General features: G+C 46.5%; 1 protein-coding gene across 1 annotated transcript in view; it reads right to left on the reverse strand.

Annotated features, from left to right (window-relative positions):
* Positions 1 to 16,175, reverse strand: part of SMYD3 (SET and MYND domain containing 3) — a 457,100-nt gene that overhangs the window by 163,932 nt on the left and 276,993 nt on the right. The gene's annotated exons all lie outside the window — the stretch shown is intronic.

The following is a 16,175-nucleotide window of genomic DNA, read 5'->3' on the forward strand; positions in this document are numbered from 1 at the left end:
AAATGAAACAATGACCCATTGGGGACAAAGAAGCAGATTAGGTAAATGAGCTAATGGGAAAAGCTTTGAAAACATAAATATTTCCAAAATGACAGCACTTGCATTATGAATTATTTCTGGCAAAGGCTAAAGCACGGCTCCTCAGAGTGTGCCATGGGCCAGGAACTCCATCCTGGGTCCACAGGGAGGAAAGAACTAAAGTAAAGGGGGCAGGGGTTGGGGGGGGGGTAGAATTCACAAACGTGACAAGCTCAGATCCAAAGGCACCACCAATGGGCTTGTCTCTCTGAGAGATCATGGCTGGCTGGGGTCTTGATGAACCCATGTGACAAGAGGCACCTGGGGCCAGAGTTGCAAGCTAGTTGAGGCTCAGTAGGACCACATAGGTGCAGGCTAGTAGCTGGGGCTCAGTAGGACCACAAAGCTGCAGACTAGTAGCTGGGGCTCAGTAGGACCACATGGCTGCAGGCTAGTAGTTGGGGCTCAGTAGGACCACATGGCTGCAGGCTAGTTAGGGGTCAGTAGGACCACACAGCAGCCTATGGTGGATTAAAAAAGAAAAAGGGAATAAAAGTCTTTCACCAGAGACAGTCTGAAAAACACTAGCAAGAATAATATAATCAACTCCCAGGTGCAAAAGCAATTTCTCCCTATTTGCCTTCCATATTTGCTTGGCATGTTCCTCTCCATGACATGAAACGTTACAAGACACAGTGAAGGCACCTGTGTCCTTCAGCATCCCATGCCCTCCCTCCTGCCCTCCTCTGTGAGACGGCCTCCAGCGCAGCTTAATCAGGCCACTGCACCCTGCTTGAAGCGAGAGTTTTCCTGCGGAGGTTTGGTGCGATGCTTCCTTTCACCAGCAGACACTCATATTTAACTGTGATGAATATGAGATTATTCTGAAGACTCCTGCCTATTTAATGTTACGTGAAAACCAGTGTTGCGTCCCTTATCTGTGACCCGTCAGCCACGACTATCGATCAGCCCTGAACTCTGAGTAAAGGGACATCTGCCATCTCACCCTTTAGAAGGAGAAAGACCTTCTTAAAGTGCCCACAGCCTGATAACAAAAGGGAAAGAGCATGTGGTAAGGGCCCACGAAGAAAAAGATTCCACTTGTCAGCCCGGCCTTCTGAGAACACGGCTGCTGAGACTTAACCATACAATATGCTCCTCCCGATGTTAGAGGCTGCCGGGGAGAGGACGCAGAGAGAAGAGGTGCCTGCAATCACAGGTGGGAAGGATGGGCATTAATCAACTGGGCACCAGGATGCCAACAGGCCTCCTGAAATTCAAAGCCGCTATTCTGGCTTTACTGCCAACTCATTTCCCAGACATCCCTGCTCATCAAAAGTGCTTGGCTGCCTCCCTATCGAAACTTTACAAACCTTTCATTTCAGCCTCATGAGCCCTGCAGCTGTAAATTAATTGAATAAAATTTACAAACATTATGCTGTGAGATGCACCGCTTCCAGAACCCTCTCTCTGCTCCGGGGCTGAGCAGCCTGGAGCCCTGTTTGCCTGACAGGAGTCCAGGCCCCTGGAACCCGTCCTGATCCAGCTCCGGCCTTGTGCCTGCTCATGGGCCCATGGGCACCCAAGTCCCGGAAATTAATAAACCACATATGGGCTCAGCACTCAGCACTCCCCTGGTACTGCTTGTTCAGGCACCTCTGCCGCGGGGGACCCTCCTCAAAGACCACAGCAGCAGCAGAGAGAACCCCTGAGTATGAGCACGCAACAAATCCCCTCATTTCAGATTTCTATGGCCACAGCCGACGCCGGGAATTAACTGTGTTAAAGGTGAGATCGAGTGAGCTTTGGTTTAAATCAGCTATTCCCAACACTGCTTCCTGAACGCATCCATCCACCAGGAGAGCGAATTCACACTGTGAGACAGCGAGGAGAGTGAGTCTGGTGTCCCCACGTCGGCCAGTCGCACTGAGTGAGTCACCTAATCATGGTTGCATGTCCCTGCATCACCCTGATCGAGAGAAGACAAGAGACTGCTATTCCAACAGAATGAGAAGTCCTAGTCTACTGAGGCACTGTAGTTCATTTGTGAGCTCCATGGTTACCAGGAAGAACTGAAATGTCCCCTCTCTGGTTGGTTTTCATAGGACAACTTCACCCTTCCACCCGAGGTCACATCTATCACTTCCTGTCCATCCGTCACCCTTCCAAACGAGGTCACGTCTATCACTTCCGGTCACGTCTATCACTTCCGGTCCATCCGTCTCCCAGCACATGGGTGCCTGCAGCCCACTGTCCAGAGCTGTGGGGTTGAGCACAGATCGGAGACCGGGGGCTGAAGCACCGCTGACACCACCGTGGCGGGAGCTCGGTGAGTTTGGTGAACACTGGTCCGAGAACAGCGCTGTGCACAGAAGGCTGGCACCCGGGCAGGACCAGGGTGGGCGAAATGAGAGACAGCAATGCAAGAGTAAGATGGCAATGCAAGAGTGGACACACAGCCTCTGGATCGGAAAACGTTTGAAGTGTAAATACTGCATCTATCGTTTCCTTATTTGGAAAACGAACCAAAACGCAGAGCCACATATCACACCGCCGCCTGCTCCCTAAACACATGGCTTTGTCCCCAAACCAAGGAAGGTCACAGAGCCTTTCTAACTCACTCAGAAAAGATCAGAGCATCAGGTGTTTGACAGCTACAGAATCTACCCTCCCTGGCCCCAGCACGAAAGAAATGGATAGAGTAAGTCCTTGTAATAAACATTCACTCTCCCCTCAATAATTCTGGACAGGCCAGTGGGAAAATTAGCTAATTCAAACAAAGTCCATTAAATAAATAAAACCCCAGCACTTGTCTCTTTAGACAAAAAGCAGATGGAAACAATACAAAAGATTGTTAATGCTTTGGCAACCCAGTCATTCTTCCAAACACCATTTGCAAAGCCCATCAGACCTCCAGCTGTGAACGCGCCACGGGGACCCACGAGGGCCATCTTCAGCGCATTTTACCCAAAACCAGAAACCTAAGCGTGTTTTTTAAAATCTCACAAATAAATAAATCTAGGAACAAATCACTGTTTATATCACAAAGCCCTAGATTCAAAGAGCCAAAGTCAAAGAAGAAAAATATGTGTGTATATATCCACTTCACTGTGCAATCTCTAAACAATGACAACTTTAAAGAGTTGTCACCAAGGAAACAATCAAATCCAAACCTGGCTGGATTCAAGAATAGGGAAGTCCAGAGCAGCTTACTTACACAATGAAAGTTATAGCTGATTTTCAGAACTGGCTGGTCTGGCTTCTGATGAGAAACAGAAATCATCTTGGGCAAAGGAAGAATGGAGAAAACCCTATGTATTCATCCATCTAAGTATTTACCAACCACCGACAGGCCAAAGGCCGTGCCAGGTGCGAGAAAACCAACAAGCAAGTCAACTAGTCCTTGACCTCAAGCGATTTCCAAGACCTGGGAAGCAGCGGAAGTCCCACCCCAGAGGCATGGGAGCAAGACAGGGGGCCACAGGCAGGATCCCAGGAACTAGCCTCAGCTACAGTGTCAGCAGGGGTTATGCCCGCCCAGGAGTGATGCTATGAACACGCTGTCTCCAGTGCTGACCCTCTTGTAAAACCCTGGCTGTATTGAGTTCCAGACCCACCTCCAAATGCCATCCACAGGGATTCTGACATCATACTCATGCTGCCTCCCAATCAGCTCCCCTGTTGCCCTTCGTTAGTTACCACTCAGCTACTAAAATACATGGAACATTCTGGAATGTCGGAGGGAAGGTGGGTTGGGAGGAGGGACACAAGGGAGGAGGGGAGAAATTAACCAGGGCTCTCACAGGCACAGATGCACAGGCCGTGGACACAGGCAGCAGTGTGCTGAGGGCCTGGGAGGGGGGGGAGTGCTGGGTGCAGAGGGTCCTCTGTAACGCTCCAAAGGGGGCACCTGTCATGCTTTCAACAATAATTTTTTTTAAAAATCATAAAATAGGAATAAATAAAATAATTTTGACAAACAATCTGATTTCAATCCCTTTCTTTAAAAACTCCCCTAGCTCCTGTGGGTACAGGATGAAGGTCAAGCTACCAGGTGCAGCTCAGCCAACCAGCAAAGCGGTCACTCTGAACCTGACACTCGCAGACTAGGTGCCCATGTGCGCTCAGCATCACTGCTCTGCCCACGCCCGGGCTTCCCGCTCCTAGAAGACTCTCCTCTCAGCCCAGGCAATTCTTCCTCTTCCTCCTGATGCACTGTCTTCTGCGCAGTCTTCCTTGGCTCCAAGCAGATGTACCTCTTGGCCCTGTGCAGCTGTAAGGCTCTGTCTGTGTCAAAAATCTGTATTCAGTATATGGGAGTAATTTTATTTATCTTTTCTCTTCCTGGAAAAAGACCATTTCTTAATCACCGCCCAGAACCCAGCCGAGTGCATGACACAAAGAACGTAACTGACAAAAACCTGATGAATGAACCAGGAGAATTACTAATCCGTCCTAAATACAAGTGTAATAAAGGAAATGATTGCCTTTGAGGCTGGTACTGTACCACGCTACAAAGAGAGAATTATCCCGAGCCTGGTAAAGAAGTGTTGCTACAGCCTAGAAACAGCCAGCGTGGAAGGATTTTTATAAATGATTCCTTATCATTCACTGTACCGGCTTCGGGGGGGAGGGGTACTGGAGGCCCCACAGTGTGCACTCTGCAGCTGGCAAGTCCTTTTTTTTTTTTTTTTTTTTAATATATATATTTTATTGATTTTTTTACAGAGAGAAAGAGAGAGGGACAGAGAGTCAGAAACATCAATGAGAGAGAGTCATCGATCAGCTGCCTCTTGCACACCCCCTACTGGGGATGGGCCCCCGCAACCAAGATACATGCCCTTTACCAGAATCGAACCCGGGACCTTTCAATCCGCAGGCCGATGCTCTATCCCACATGTGTCAAACACAAGGCCCACGGGCCAAATCCAGCCCGCCAGGCCTTGCAATGTGGCCCGCACCGCGCTGTCATCACTGCACTCCGCTGTCAGTTTATGACATTGTCAGTTTATGACTGTTCAGTAAACCATTCGGCCCGCGATTTAGGCTGGATTTTAGATTTTGGCCCCTTCTCTGATTGAGTTCGACACCCCTACTCTATCCACTGAGCCAAACCGGTTTTGGCCTGGCAATTCCTTGAGGTTCCAAGTCAGCTCAAGGGAAAACAACGCTGGTATCTGACAAACTTATTTTTAACCTAAAGGTCAGACTTTATTATTATTATTTTTTTTAAAAATAAATTCAGTATGTCCTAAGAATCAGAAAAAAAATTTTTTAACCTCTCTCTGCAGCAGAAATCATGGTCAATAAGCCCTTCATCGCCTGTTTCCAGGAAAGACGTTAGCCTGTACTTAAAGATTCAGGTTTCAGCCAAAGCCTCAAACACCCAGCTCACCAGAAAGTGAGCAGAAGCCTCTGCGTTTCCCTTACTCTCCTGGTCTCCAGGCCTGTTAGCTCACTAAGCGAGTCCTGCCTGGGCTGCGGGTGCACACAGGGGCGGCCTGGGAGCAGAGGCCCAGCCTCACTGAGGATGCCAATCTGCCTGCTGGGCGCGTGGAGGAAGCAGCAGGGACAAGCAAGGGCCCAGGAGCCAGTGCTCTTCTCGCAGGCTCTCCGGACCCCCTCCCCGTCCCCACCCCATCATCTGTTCCAGGAAGGCAGACGCTCAGCATGGAGAGGAGGAGCTGCAGACGCAGCTGGAGCACCAGCGGCAGCCATAACAGGCCACATCTCCCGCCATTTCCCACTCAGCCACGTTCGCCCACTCAGGGCAGACAAACTCTCGGAAGTGGCAGGCCTTAGCTAAGAATGAACGGAAAATGCAAGTCACGTGCCAGAGTGTAAGGTCATGGGTCTACAGATGGCCAAGTCCGGTTCTGTAAGGGCTTATTCTCCAAATGGAAGTGGCCTGGGTCAAGTCAGCTGACCACTGGGGAACTCAGTCTCTTCGTCTGTGAACAAGAGTCCCATCAGATAACTCTTAGGCCCCTTCTAGTTCTAAACTCGAATTCCATGTAAAGGTTCTAACTGGTGGAAATTAAAACGTTAGAATTTTAGCTATTTTTCAAATACAAATTTAAGAACCCTTCATCAAGATGTTTCCTTTTTCCTTGCCCGTGAAATAAATCACTGAGTCCTTTCACAGAAAGAAACAAATAAAAAATACAGTAGACATGACATTAAGCCCTACAAAGACCCCAACCCACCCACCGTGTGAGCACAGCATGGCATTCGTATAAACGCCTGGGGCCTTCCTATTCCCCGTAACAGCTCATTACAAAGTTTCATCCTCAAAAGAAGACAACTCACATGATTATGTTTTCTTGGTGAAGAGAACCAGGTAGAAACCCTGGATGCTCTGTAAGGGTCTCCCAGTAACCGGTTCTACCTGTATGTGTCAGTAACCGGTTCTACCTGTATGTGTGAGGGTCTCCCAGTAACCGGTTCTACCTGTATGTGTGAGGGTCTCCCAGTAACCGGTTCTACCTGTATGTGTGAGGGTCTCCCAGTAACCGGTTCTACCTGTATGTGTGAGGGTCTCCCAGTAACCGGTTCTACCTGTATGTGTGAGGGTCTCCCAGTAACCGGTTCTACCTGTATGTGTGAGGGTCTCCCAGTAACCGGTTCTACCTGTATGTGTGAGGGTCTCACAGTAACCGGTTCTACCTGTATCTGTAAGGGTCTCCCAGTAACCAGTTCTACCTGTATCACACCCAGGTAAGGTCTGCTAAGCTCAATGCACTTTTGTTTTGCCTGAGAATCCAATGACGTTGAAGTCAACCCATGTGGGCCAAGGTGGCTGAAAAGAGCCACAACAGGACAAGCAGGGGTGCTGTCCATGCCACAGAGCCAGGCAATGCCTGAGGGACAGAAATCGGCGCAGCCAGGAGAATCTCTGCTTTGCCTGAACACGCTTCTTCTGGATTTCTCTGCTCAAAAGGTTCACCTGGCTGTCATTCCTCTATACAGGCTCCTCTGCATGGAGAGGGCTGGTTCTCCTCGTGCCATAGCGTCTCTACAGAGCGCATGACTGAGCTGTGCCAGGCTTGTTTCCGGCTCCTCTTGGCAAGGATGAGTGCCCAACAGTTACCAACACAGTGGCCCTCTCGCTGGTCCCCCACTGCATCCCCCAGCCAGCGCCTGCATGTCCCGACCACAGCCACCTCTCTGGAGCAGACCAGTGACAGGTTCTTCACCCGCATCACCTCTGGGAGGAAAGCAGAGTTAGCTATAGGGCCGCTCCGTTAATGGCTGTTAGTGTTTCCCAAACTTTTGACATATGTTTACCCCTTCATAACGCTGAGTACCCCTGGTACTCATGAGAACGTAGAATTAGGCGCAGCTAAGCACGGTGCAGTGCATATCCCCACCAAACTCCAGTGCAACCCGTACCCCCACCAAACTCTTCCCGTACCCTTGGGGGTACAGGTACCACACTTTGGGAAACACTGGACAAAACCTGCTTCTGACAGACCTTCAAGAACTGCTTAATGATCAGTTAATTTATATAAATGACACAAAAATTAGTTTTGGAGAAATACTGCTTGAGTGACACTATGCTCACCCTTGCAAAGGACTCTGCTGTTCTCGGTGAGGGATGTTACCCTGGACGAGTGTCTGCATACTCTCTACACACTCTAAAGTCACTAACTGTGTCACTCTGGGACTGAGGTTTCAACATATGTTATAAATACCCCCAGATTTACACTTAAAAGTCAATTCCTCAAAAGATACGATAAATCATCAAGCAGAAAAAGAAGCCAACCCCTATTTTCTTGTTGTTGTCAAAATGTGAGCTGTTTTCTCTAGGATTTCTACTGAATGTTGTAAGAATTTTTCAATATTTGTCTATTTGGAAAGAAATGTAAAAGTGGCCAAATGTTCTCACAAAATTATGTTAATTGTTTTGTTCTATTATGATCGTACTCAGATGACTTTGATTTCCCCCCAAACTGGTGCTTTACTAAAGTCTCCTAAGTTAGCTTCATCATTAGGTTTCTTTGAGAGAAGGAACTGACAATATACAGAGATTGTTACCGAAAGTGGAGGCAGAGCGGGTGGGTGGTTTTCCTTCCCTCCCTCCCGTGTGTGCCACGTGAGACAAGGCTCCTGAGAAGTTTACTCCGTGAGTGATGTGTGCTCTGGCCACTCAAGCTTGGAGAAGTAATAGTTTGTTTCTTTTGGTATCAAAAGACAAAACAAAGAACGCTAAAAACTAGATATACTAATGTACTTTTTCAATATACCTGCAAAAGAAGCCTTTCATTTGATGCTATCTTGGAGATCAGCAATGCTTCAGTATTATATTTTTCCAAAAATAATTCTACTTCTTAAAGCCCAGGAAGAAGCACTAATGAGGACCACGCTTTTCCACAGTTGTTTTCTACGAGGAGAGATTTAATGAAAAGCAACAATCCTATTTTTCCACTAGAATTGTTGCTCCGGGAAATATGTATCTTACAATTCAAGACCTAGAAATGCTCTCCATGTGTGAAACAGAGTAAAACCCCACACCAATCTGAAAATTTATATAAACAAACAGCAAAATCTGTTCGGGTGGCGACACACTAAAATAATTAATAAAAAGAAATGCTTGCAGTATTTTTCTTTTGTCCTTCGATGGTGTGTTGACAGATGAGAAAATACATAACTCTGTTTACACCAGGAATTCGAAGGACAACACAGCCCTGGAATGGTATTGTTCTGCTTCTGTTCAAGTGATCCGAGGAGGGAGAGAGGGAATCTCTGGCTCCTAAAGTCTTTTTTTTTTTTTTTTTTAATATATTTTATTGATTTTTTACAGAGAGGAAGAGAAAGCTAGAAACATCGATGAGAGAGAAACATCGATCAGCTGACTCTTGCACAGCCCCCACTGCTGATATGCCCGCAACCAAGGTACATGCCCTTGACAGGAATCAAACCCGGGACCTTTCAGTCCGAAGGCCAATGCTCTATCCACTGAGCCAAACCAGTTTTGGCTCCTAAAGTCTTCTAATAGGAAAGCCATCATTCCTTAGTTAAGCGAATGCCCAACTTCTCACTTTGTGCAGAAGGACCTGTATCTCACTGCTTATGGAACAGGCCTATGACAGGGAAGTCCGTAGGTGACATTGGCCACAATATAGAGCAGCGGGCCTACACCTTCAGCTCAGACGGTAGCTCTGTCTTCACCGACTCCCGGCAGAGGAAACGCCATAGAACTTTCCGACACCTCTTCCCACGGGTAAACCAGCGAAAGCAGCACCTGCTCAGCACTCACCATTGCTCTTTACCTTACACACAGAATCCATCAAAACACCCAATCCCGAAACCGGTTTGGCTCAGTGGATAGAGCATCGGCCTGAGGACTGAAGGGTCCCGGGTTTGATTGCGGTCAAGGGGGTGTACCTTGGTTGCGGGCACATCCCCAGTGGAGGGTGTGCAAGAGGCAGCTGATTGATGATTCTCGCTCATCGATGTTTCTAACTCTCTATGCCTTTCAATTCCTCTCTCTGTAAAAAATCAATAAAATATGTTTTTTAAAAAAACAAAACACCCCAATGGCTCTCAGGGAGGCCTTAGCTCTGTGGTTTTACTGTCCTTGATCCCAGAGAAAGAAATACAGGATGTTAGTGAGAAATAGAATAGCTTTCACATACAGGAAATAAAACTGGTTAGCCAGGCACAACAGCATGACTTAGGCCATCCTGTACAGGAAAACACTACCGCTTCCGCTAATCAGGCAACGAGTTTTCCACGCTGACGGGCATAAGACCATCGGCCTTCCTGGACCTCATTCTTGAACAAAGAGGGAGGGAGAGAACTTTACACGGGCAATATTTTAAAAATCAAACAACAAAAATGAGGCCATTCACTGACTTCAAAGCCAAAAGCCAGTCAGAAGGCCTTAAGATGCCTTTGTTTGAACAAGAAAGGAAATGGTTTTACTTAGAAACCCATGGAGCATCTGCTTTCCTGTAAACACATGGATGACATCGGAGGAAGAATAGCCCCATCGCAAGCCGAACTGCATGAAGCAATCCGCTGGGCATTTGCTATTCAGATCTGAGAGGAACAACAAAACCCACAAACGTTACAGTTCAACATCTTTGCGGCATCTGTGAGAGCGAGCTAACGCTGACAAGCAGAAATCCAAACCATGCTGTTTTAATTTTTTCCCTAATAATCTTTGGGTTTAAGTGAATAAAAGATATGACTTCCAATTTTCATTTCCTTTTAAAATATTTAAATCGTGCAGCCCCTGCTCTCAGCAGGAAACAAACCAGGATGCTGGCTGTCCAAGTGGCTTCTCTGCTGCCCCCTTCTGCCCACACAGGACATGCGCAGCAGGTTCCCAGATGCCAAAACCCTCTCTCAGCCAGGTGAACAGAAGGCAAAAGCCAGACTGGCATCCAGACTTGATTATCTCATTTTGTTAAAGGAGTTTTTCATTTTGCAACAGAAATCCTTTCATGTGCACCCTGAAATCTGGCCCCCGTGTCAGGCTATGCAAACCCAGAGATGGCTGGGAAGCGCACCCCACCCCTACTTATGCTGTTAAGTGGGAAGCATGTTGTCATGCATGCAGCCACCACTCCATGCACATTTACCCTGCAAGCATCTCAGCTTTAAAACGTGGTTCCCTTTATTCCTGAAAAACAATGAAATAATATTGTTCCTCAGTGCCTGTCAAAAATGTGCACATTCTCTCTGTGACAAGTCTTCTTTCTGCTAAGAACTGTAAGCAAATGGTTATAATGCCACGAACTTTGCTGTACTCTTCCATGGCACTATCACCAAAATGTAGGACAAACGATATAAGTTCCTGGGAGGTGAATAACAGTGCCTGAATACTGATAGGAACTCTTTAAAAAAAAAAAAAAAAAAAAAAAAAAATATATATATATATATATATATATATATATATATATATATATATATATATATATTTTATTGATTTTTTACAGAGAGGAAGAGAGGGATAGAGAGTTAGAAACATCGATGAGAGAGAATCATCGATCAGCTGCCTCCTGCACAGTCCCTACTGGGGATGTGCCCGCAACCAAGGTACATGCCCTTGATCGGAATCGAACCTGGGACCTTTCAGTCCACAGGTCGACGCTCTATCCACTGAGCCAAACCGGTTTCAGCTGATAGGAACTCTTAAAGAAAGGGAGTGCGTGAACAGTGCGTGGTTCTGAAAATGCCTGTTATTATCAGTAACCAAGTACATAAACCCAGAGCACTATAACATTTTACAAATAATTATTTTAAATATAAAATAGAAAAGAAATTTAAGGGGGAAAGCTGAACGGAACTCGGCCCTCTAATTTATTTTTCCAAAATTCAAATGTTACACAAAAAATAAAGGAGGCAGAAGACATCCTAAGTGCTACCAAGAAGCCATTCCAAGGGCAGCAATGATTGTAAGAGCTGATGATGAGGTTTTCTCCCAAGTAGAGGGTCCTCTACTAGATTAAATCACAGGAAGTACAATTCCACTCCATCCTGTGTCTCAGAGGCACTGAGGGCTCACAGAGACACCCTGGGAGCCTGTCACACCCCCTCTGGAGCTATTCGTGGCCTCCCTTCCCCAGGCCAAGGCCCCGTCTCTCCGCCCCCTCCATCAGCATCTCCATCAGCGCCCCATCCTCAGCTCTGGTTGCCGGGCCTGCATCACCTGTTCAGGTAGGTGTCTGTCCTCCAAGCCTGAGCTCCGGAGAGCAGGGAGAGTGCCACGCTCACCTTCACCCTCTTCAATCGGGCACAGTGCCCGCTTCCTTTCCGGGACTGAACGGCCAATATCCTGATGGATAAACAAAGGGTCCCAAGCCAGCCGAGCTCCAATGGGACTTGTTCTGTAAAGTCATTATCCTCAGCCCAACCTCTCCCTCCCGTGTGCTTCCAGAACAGTCTGTGCATCCACTAAACAACATACCCGGTGAGCGAGCTATCTGCCCCTGGGCCTCCCCTGCTAGCCTGGGAGACCCTGGACGTTTTGAAACCTCTCCCATTTTGCCAAGGACAGCTGCTTTCCTAATTACTGTTCGTGTTAACTGCAATCTTTTAAAAAGGAAACAATACAAAGTTCATCTAAAATCAATAGAAGCTGGCCTGAGATACAATGCACTTTTGCGTCTCAAAATTGAATTTTCAGTTTATTCCCAGACAAGCAACATTGTTGATTATTTTTCTTTCATGTCTTAAGCTAGCAGCTAATGCCAGAGCTTTAAAGAAGGAGCAAGACTTGCCCGTGGGGCAGTGACTGCACAGTGACTGCTGCGGGAAGCGGGGGCCTGCGTTCTGGAAGCGGCCCCCACATGAGTGACCAGGGACGTCATTCTGGATGGAAGCACCCCGTTAACGATGGCGTCTGGGGACAGCACCCACCTCACTATTTTACTGAGTCAAGTAGACACAGTATGAAGACTCTATCCATGTTTGTCTCCACCACATGCACCACACATGCTTACAGAGGGTGTCCATATATGACAATGCTAAGAGTTTTGAAAACTACTCCTTGCTGCCAAATGATACATTGCTAAAGCTCCAATCACCTGTCATGTTTCAAAAAGGATTCACGAAATATTAATGCTGTTGCATGTTAATAAAATAGCAGCAGTTGCCAAGTGATTTTCAAAAATGTACCAACTCATTAAAGAAAACCTCCACACACCTGCCTAGAGGGCCTGTCTCCCTCAACTGCCAGGTGTTTGCCCGGAGCCCTCAGGTTCCGCTCCTCCCTCCACCCCTCCCTCCATCACACAGCTGGAGCTCGGGCAGTATGTGTGGGGACCAGGCTGACTCAGTGATGGCCCCCTCCTATCCAGGACTATGGTTTATCTGTCCCAAAAGCACAAGGTGGGTACAGCCATTATGAGCTTCCGGCAAACCCCATGGCTCCCAAGGAAGCAGACTTTTAATCCACAGGTCATGGAACGTATTTAAAGGACTTTCACTTTGATTTCCAGGGACATCGTCTAACAGCCTGAAGCTCAGTGAAAGAGGGAGATTAAAGGAAAGATAAGAGACTGTCCTTGACAAGGACTTCTTTCTTCCCCTGGCTCTCACCGAAAGCTGACGTCAGCGATGGAGTTCCAAACCACAGAGCCTGCCATTCTAAGGAGCAGCCCCTGCCAGGGGCCCTGGGCTGCAGGTGACAGAAGAGATGCAGAAGAAACAGCTGGAGGCAGCCCTCAGGCCCAAAGAGAAGAGGGGCCAGCGGGGGCCGCAGCACAGTCCTTCTGGGCTGTGAATGCTGCCTTTCCTGGAACTGAAGCTGCGAAACTTACACAGGAAAGTAAAGCAAATGCAGCCGTTTTAAAAAACGGAAGCTACTGAGAATTGCATTGCATGCTTTTATTGTTTCATATGGATAGTATAGTACAGCGTTTTTCAACTGCTGTTCCGCGGCACACTAGTGAGATGTTGCCTGGTGTGCTGTAGGTGCAGACAAGACAAGAATTTTATAATTTTTCACTATTTTGTTTACTTAATATTTCATAATAAAGTAATTATAAAATACTTTCTTTGTGTTTATTTGATTCCTATTCAAGAGAATTACTTTATATATAGTCAATATAGGCACAGAGTTAAATTTTTTAACATTTTCTAATGGTGGTGTGCCTCGTGATTTTTTTCATGAAACAAGTGTGCCTTTGCCCAAAAAAGGTTGAAAAACACTGGTATAGTAGTCCAAAAGACCAAATTAAAGCATCACACAGAAATGCATGCTTTCAGATTTTCCAAAGATTTTCCTGAGAAGCTTTTGATTTCACAGAGGAACCATCAGCTATCAAAGTGGCAGCGCCCCCCTGCTCCCCCCCACCTGGACCCCCCGCACCTGAGGCCAGAACCTTCTCCTGCAGTCAGCCCTCCTGCCCATGCTTCCTGCTTGCTGCCTCCCCATCCCTGTCACCTCCTGTTGCCCTATTCGTCTGCAAGTAATTCCATTCCTTCCTTTTCAATTCTTCCCACTTAAGACCCTTTTCAGGATGAAAATTTTATTTCTCTCTGTATATACCTCACTCCTGAGGCTTAATACCTTAGTTTGATATAACAGTTAATAAACAGTTCGTGAGCCCTGACTGGTTTGGCTCAGTGGCTAGAGCGTCGGTCTGCAGACTAAAGGGGCCCAGGTTCGATTCCAGTCAAGGGCATGTACCTTGGTTGCAGGCACATCCCCAGTAGGGGGTGTGCAGAAGGCAGCTGATAGATGTTTCTCTCTCATCGATGTTTCTAGCTCTCTATCCCTCTCCCTTCCTCTCTGTAAAAAATCAATAAAATATATATGTAATTTAAGTTCCTAAAATACAACTTTCACATTTTACTCTTATCTTAGGGATATATTCGGACTTCTCACACCACGTTAGAGAAGGGTCCACCGTACCCACGTGGTAAATGTGGTCATCACACTGCATCTGACAGGCTTCTGTGACCAAGAAACCAGGGCTTTCTAGAATCAAGTCTTTCAAATATCGCTTGCTTCTAGTATAGACAGACAAAAAGCAGAGTAACAACAAAAAAATAATAATAAAGCAAATCTTTAAAAAACGAGTATTAAGGGAACTAGCACTGAGCATACAACACCACTGCAGAGTCAGAGGAAAGAAACATCCTGATGGAGTGGTGATTTACCGAGAAGACCTGGTGGAAAGCGAAGAGGAATAAAGGAAAGAGAGCAGCAGAGGAGAGCAGCTTTGTCAGAAAGGACGGGCAGTCTAATTAGCATATTACCCATTTATTAGCATGGATTATTAGGGTTAAATTTTGTTACTATTAAGTATTAATTTGTTGTTATTATTATTAAGTTGCAATACAAGTGGTAAGGGCGCAAATGTAAACACAAAGCACAACCCTTTTCAGTATAATTAATAATTTTAACAATCAAATGCCTTCAAGTCTGTTCACATGTCATCCTCCCAATAAGGCCTGCAGTGACTCCTTAATTAAAACTGCATTTGCTCCAGAATCCTGCACACAAAATCCTTTAATGATGCTCAATTTGGTCCCACAGCTCTGACCTATCTCTAGAATGCCAAATAACGTATTTGTTATTGATTCCCTAATACTAGGAACCTTTGCCTGTTTTGTTTGCTTTATATTCCAGCATCTAGAACAGATCCTGGAGCAAAACAGATGACCGATATGTATTTGTGGGAAGAATGAATAATAGTACCTACCATGGACTGAGTGTTTATGTGCCAGAAACACTGTTAAGTGCATTCCCTGGAAGACCTGATGTACGTCTTACTAAAGTAGCCTGGGAGGCAAAGATCACTCCTCTCCCTTTTACAGATGAGCAAACTGGAATTTAGAGAAGTGAAGAAAGCTGTTCAATACGGTGTGGTGAGGAGTGGAGCCAGCATCCCTGTCCAGCCCGGGCAGCTGGAGGCCTAGCCTATGACCAGCACAGTGGACGTGAGCCCAGCAGACACTGCCCTCTGCCTTCAGGGGTGAGTCAGCCCCAATGTTGACCCCATTTTTGCTCACCAGAGCCCTCCGTAAAATATGCAAGATGGAAAGTACTGCTCTAATGCACCGTATGTCTAACATCTCACTTTTGCAGTCATGAAAGCTTTAATAGGTAATGGTTAAATTATCACTTTTAAAACATGGACTGCACATAAACATTCACTGAGACAAAAAGAAACGTATACATTGAATGCAGTAAAAATGAGAATTAGGAATTAGCAGAGCACGATGGATCTCAATGTCCAAGAGTGACATGTTATGTTTTCTCATTCGGGGCCACCCTCTTTGCGGGACTAACCTTTTGACATTCGGTGCTATTACCTTTCAGCTCACAGCACAGCGTGATCTGCTTCAAGGTCACTATTCAAACTAGACCAAAGCAAACAATGCCAGTTTGCAGCTATGACTTCGCTGTTTAATCAAACCCGAATGAAGAGCTTGTGCACGTGAGAAAACGGAGCTGGAAGTAACGTGGGAGCACGCATCTCTTCACAGCAATTTCTCATGGAGGCTGAAGAAGTTCTGCACACATGTCTTCCCTTTTTAAAACTGAGATGGAGCTAACTTCACAGCACGGGTTAGCTGGCAAAGTCAAGACTGTGCTAACTAAATTCTTGCCATATAAACCATCATGACCCAGAGCAGAAAAATGCTTCTTTGGCATGCCCATCACTGAAATATCTCAAGGGTTCTTAAAGCAAAGT

The sequence above is a fragment of the Pipistrellus hanaki genome (assembly GCF_964339955.1).
Source record: "Pipistrellus hanaki genome assembly, chromosome: 20".
Classification (NCBI taxonomy): Eukaryota; Metazoa; Chordata; class Mammalia; order Chiroptera; family Vespertilionidae; genus Pipistrellus; species Pipistrellus hanaki.